The sequence below is a fragment of the Metopolophium dirhodum genome, chromosome 1 (assembly GCF_019925205.1).
Source record: "Metopolophium dirhodum isolate CAU chromosome 1, ASM1992520v1, whole genome shotgun sequence".
Taxonomy (NCBI): domain Eukaryota; kingdom Metazoa; phylum Arthropoda; class Insecta; order Hemiptera; family Aphididae; genus Metopolophium; species Metopolophium dirhodum.
Window position 1 is genome coordinate 159,920,063 of NC_083560.1, and position 5,000 is coordinate 159,925,062.

Below are 5,000 nucleotides of genomic sequence, written 5' to 3' on the forward strand. Positions count from 1 at the left end.
CGAATTCAACTTTTCGAACGTAGTTTTTCCGTGTGCAATAACTCGTTAACCGTTGGTTCGATCTCGACGTACCCGAGACGTGTTCACGTCGTACGTTCCGAGTACTATAGGACACCGGTGTCCGCGACATTTAAATCGGTAATCCTTTATCCGCGGCCGTACCGCTACGCACGGAGATAGACCGATATTTGATTTTCGCTTAACCGCTACGCACTGTGATTGACTGTATTCCGACGGCGGGGTCTCGGTCAACCGTTTTCACGGTTTGCCGGTGACATCGACCGTACCGTTCATCACGGGCAGACCGCAGAGTCGTTGTCCAGGGATATCCCCCTTTGCCGAAAACCTTTACCGCGTAGAATTTCTGCGCTGACCGCGACGTTACAGGGGTGATTACCGTCGCCGAGCTGCGCGCCCGCCGTACCGTCTCGTCGCACGGACCACCGTGTGTGAAAATTCGATTTTTTTTTTTCACTCGACGTCCTCGGTTATTCGTCGGTGCCGGGGTGGTGCACATGACGGCAGCCCCGGCGATGTCCGTCGACACGATTTCGAATTCAACTTTTCGAACGTAGTTTTTCCGTGTGCAATAACTCGTTAACCGTTGGTTCGATCTCGACGTACCCGAGACGTGTTCACGTCGTACGTTCCGAGTACTATAGGACACCGGTGTCCGCGACATTTAAATCGGTAATCCTTTATCCGCGGCCGTACCGCTACGCACGGATTTTGTGATTTTCGCCTAACCGCTACGCACGGTGATTGACGGATTTTCGATTCTCGGCTAACCGCTACGCACGGTGATGGCGAAGTTCCTTCGACTCGGGTGTACCACTACGCGTGAATACCCCCGTCGCACATTGTGAAACTCGAGATTTTGTAAATTTGTGAGCGACTCGGTCGTCGGCGTTCCGCCGGCGTCCGATCGCCAATCACGTACGACAGCAAAGCCACGGGCGACGCAGAAGCCGACGCGTCCATCGCCGCGCACCGGTCTGCCCCAGTCTTCGGAATGGTCAGCAATCCAGTGCCCTTCGATGGTATCCGTCCAAGTTTCGGCGACCGACCCATCTCGCACGCCGAGTGGCAAAACTCAACCGGCGTCGCAGGCCCGCCTTCCGGTGGGCCTCCGACGCGCAAATCGTTTTTTTCAAAAATCGATGACGACTCCCGTTACCGTTCCGCAAGTTACGAGCTCTCGACGCCAAAACATTCCCGCCGCGGCCGGCCATCGTCGCCGTGCCCGGCGGTCGCCGGGGCGAAGCCCCGGGACGACGGACTTCGCGTCGCGTCCCGGCTTCCCCCACGATCTCGGCTGGGGGCCGTTATAAACCTGGCGAGAGGCGCTAGCGCGGTAATTCTCCGTCCGCTGAAAACGGACGGCGTACGCGCTAACCCCGACTCTCGTCAACGCACGGGTCACGTCGCGTCGGGCGAGCGCTCGCTCTCCGCGTGTGTTCGGTCTACCGCACGCGACCGCCGCCGCAGTCGCCCCGCGTTCTGCGGGTGCTCAGTGCGGCGCTCGCGTCGACCGAAGCGCGCGGTTTACGGGCGCCCGTCCGCGCACGTATCCCACTCGAACCGCGGTCGGTCGTGCGCCGTGACCGTATACCGGTCACGGTCGTTTCGACCTTCCTCGGCGTCGGCTCGCCCACGGGCGGACCGGCGCTCGGACGCACGCGTCCCGAGACGAGTGTCCGCGTCGTCGTCGCCCCTTGGTCGGCGTCGCCGCGGGGATCCGTCACGGGACGCAGTTGTTGTAAAACCGAGATCCCTGGTTGATCCTGCCAGTAGTCATATGCTTGTCTCAAAGATTAAGCCATGCATGTCTCAGTGCAAGCCGCATTAAGGTGAAACCGCGAAAGGCTCATTAAATCAGTTGTGGTTCCTTAGATCGTACCCAAGTTACTTGGATAACTGTGGTAATTCTAGAGCTAATACATGCCGACAGAGTTCCGACCGTCGCGGCGCCCTCGGGCGTCGCTCGCGGGAGGAACGCTTTTATTAGATCAAAACCGGCCCGTCGCGGCGCGCTTCGTGCGCGTCCCGATCGCGGCCCGCGCAAAGACCTGGTGACTCTGAATAACTTCGAGCTGATCGCACGGTCTCCGTACCGGCGACGCATCTTTCAAATGTCTGCCTTATCAACTGTCGACGGTAGGTTCCATGCCTACCGTGGTGGTAACGGGTAACGGGGAATCAGGGTTCGATTCCGGAGAGGGAGCCTGAGAAACGGCTACCACATCCAAGGAAGGCAGCAGGCGCGCAAATTACCCACTCCCGGAACGGGGAGGTAGTGACGAAAAATAACGATACGGGACTCATCCGAGGCCCCGTAATCGGAATGAGAACACTTTAAAACCTTTAAACGAGGATCAATTGGAGGGCAAGTCTGGTGCCAGCAGCCGCGGTAATTCCAGCTCCAATAGCGTATATTAAAGTTGTTGCGGTTAAAAAGCTCGTAGTCGGATCTGTGTCTGGGCGGTGCCGGACCACCCTGGCGGTCCGTCGTGTCGCGGCCGGCCGTGTCGCGGGACCACGTGTCCCGTCGGCGCGGTCGTCGTCGCGCTCGTCAGCCGTCTCGGGGTGTTAGTTACCGGCACGTCGGCCGGACGTATTGTCGGCAGGCGGACACGTGTCTCGGGCTTCCGGCGCGCCGCGCGGCCACGCGTCGCGCGGCCGTCGGGGTTCGACGACGGCGGCCGCCTACTCCAATCTTGCTGCGCGGTGATCTTCACCGATTGCCGTCGGCGGGCCGACACGTTTACTTTGAACAAATTAGAGTGCTCAAAGCAGGCTCAAATCTGGCGGGGCGGCTTCACGGCCGTCTCGTCAAAAGGCCCTGAATACTGGTCGCATGGAATAATGGAACAAGACCTCGGTCCCGCGCATCTCCGCCCTTCGCGGGCGCGCGAAATCGCCCTCCGGGGCGTTTCCGTGCGCGGGCCGCCGGGCCGCGGGCGCCAGTCGCCCGCGCGTCCCGCCGGGCCGGTTTTCGGGACCGGAGGTAATGATCAACAGAGACGGGCGGGGGCATTCGTACCGAGACGTTAGAGGTGAAATTCTTGGATCGTCTCGAGACGAACTGACGCGAAAGCATTTGCCAAGTACGTTCTCGTATGATCAAGAACGAAAGTTAGAGGTTCGAAGGCGATCAGATACCGCCCTAGTTCTAACTGTAAACGATGCCAGCTAGCGATCCGCCGGCGTTTCATTAACGACCCGGCGGGCAGCTTCCGGGAAACCGAAGCTTTTCGGTTCCGGGGGAAGTATGATTGCAAAGTTGAAACTTAAAGGAATTGACGGAAGGGCACCACCAGGAGTGGAGCCTGCGGCTTAATTTGACTCAACACGGGAAACCTCACCAGGCCCGGACACCGGAAAGATTGACAGATTGAGAGCTCTTTCTTGATTCGGTGGGTGGTGGTGCATGGCCGTTCTTAGTTGGTGGAGCGATCTGTCTGGTTAATTCCGATAACGAACGAGACTCTGTCCTGCTAACTAGGCGGGTAACCCCGGGTCGGCGTGTGCGCGGCGCGGGCGGTTTCGGCCGTTCGTGTTCGCGTACCCGTCGGCTCGGCCCGGTATCCCCGAACGCGTTCGCCCGTCGTCCACGGCGGTCGTCGAGCGCGGCCGCGCCATCCGCGTCCCGGCGTGCGGCGGGCGTGTGTCGGCCGGGGGGCAACCTCCGGTCGGCGCGCGTCCGTCGTGCGTCGGGCTCCGTGGTGAAGCGCGCCGTGTTCGCGGCCGTCGCCGGCGGATCACGATACGTTACTAGGGCTACCGCCGGCTCCCAGGAGCTTAAACTCTTCTTAGAGGGACAGGCGGCGGACGAAAATAGCCGCACGAGACTGAGCGATAACAGGTCTGTGATGCCCTTAGATGTTCTGGGCCGCACGCGCGCTACACTGAAGGAATCAGCGTGTGTTAACATTCCTGGGCCGACAGGCTTCCGGGTAACCCGCTGAACCTCCTTCGTGCTTAGGGATCGTGGCTTGCAATTTTTCCACGTGAACGAGGAATTCCCAGTAAGCGCGAGTCATCAGCTCGCGTTGATTACGTCCCTGCCCTTTGTACACACCGCCCGTCGCTACTACCGATTGAACGGTCGCATTGAGGTCTTCGGAGTGGACGCGCGTTATTCGGCCCCCTCGGGGGCTGGGTCGTCGCGCGATCGCGAAGATGACCGAAATCGGCCGTTTAGAGGAAGTAAAAGTCGTAACAAGGTTTCCGTAGGTGAACCTGCGGAAGGATCATTAGAGACGGGCCCGCGGTACCGGCAGCACTTGCCGGTCTCGCGCGCGCCTAATCCGACCCCGTGGCCGCGTGCGCTCGCGACTAGCTCGCCGACCGCCCGCGCGCCGCGACCCCCGACCGAGCGTCGACCGAAAGATGGTTAACGTCGAAAGACCATACGGGCCCCGCCGTGCGTCCGCGCACGGCGCGTGGCCGGTAGAAGTTTCGTCGACAAAAAAAAACACCCGACCCCGAACAGCGGATCACTTGGCTCGTGGATCGATGAAGACCGCAGCTATCTGCGCGTCGTCGTGTAATCCGCAGGTTATACGAACATCGACCAGTCGAACGCACATTGCGGCCTCGGTGACCCGCGGGTCCCGGGCCACGCCTGTCTGAGGGTCGTATACCGGATACTCGGCCAGACCGATGCGCCGCCGGCAGGCGTCCGACGGCGGCGGCAGTCCTCCCGGGGACTGTCCGCCCGCCCGTCGGCCGCTCCGGTGGTGCGAGATTGGCGGTTCGACCGTGGAAAACCGCGCTCGCGCGGCCGCCTCCGGTCGTCCGCCCAAGTTGTGACGGCAAACAGTCACGGGTTCTCGCGTCGTCAAACGGCACGTCCCCGTCCGCCCGCCGCGCGAGAGCGCGGCCGGGTCGGCTGAGAGTCCACGGACCTCTCCGGCTTCCGAGACGCGGACGCGGACGGTCACCGTACGGGCGGAGCGCGGACCGCAGGCTGCCGTGTAATTTAAAAAAAAAAAAAC

At 61.1% G+C, this 5,000-nt stretch overlaps 1 non-coding gene across 1 annotated transcript; it reads left to right on the forward strand.

Moving 5' to 3' along the window:
- Positions 1-4,483: 4,483 nt before the first annotated feature.
- LOC132937617 (5.8S ribosomal RNA) lies at positions 4,484-4,641 on the forward strand. Its single transcript, XR_009663738.1, has one exon. It is a non-coding gene; the product is annotated as a 5.8S ribosomal RNA (ribosomal RNA).
- The last annotated feature ends 359 nt before the right edge of the window (positions 4,642-5,000 follow it).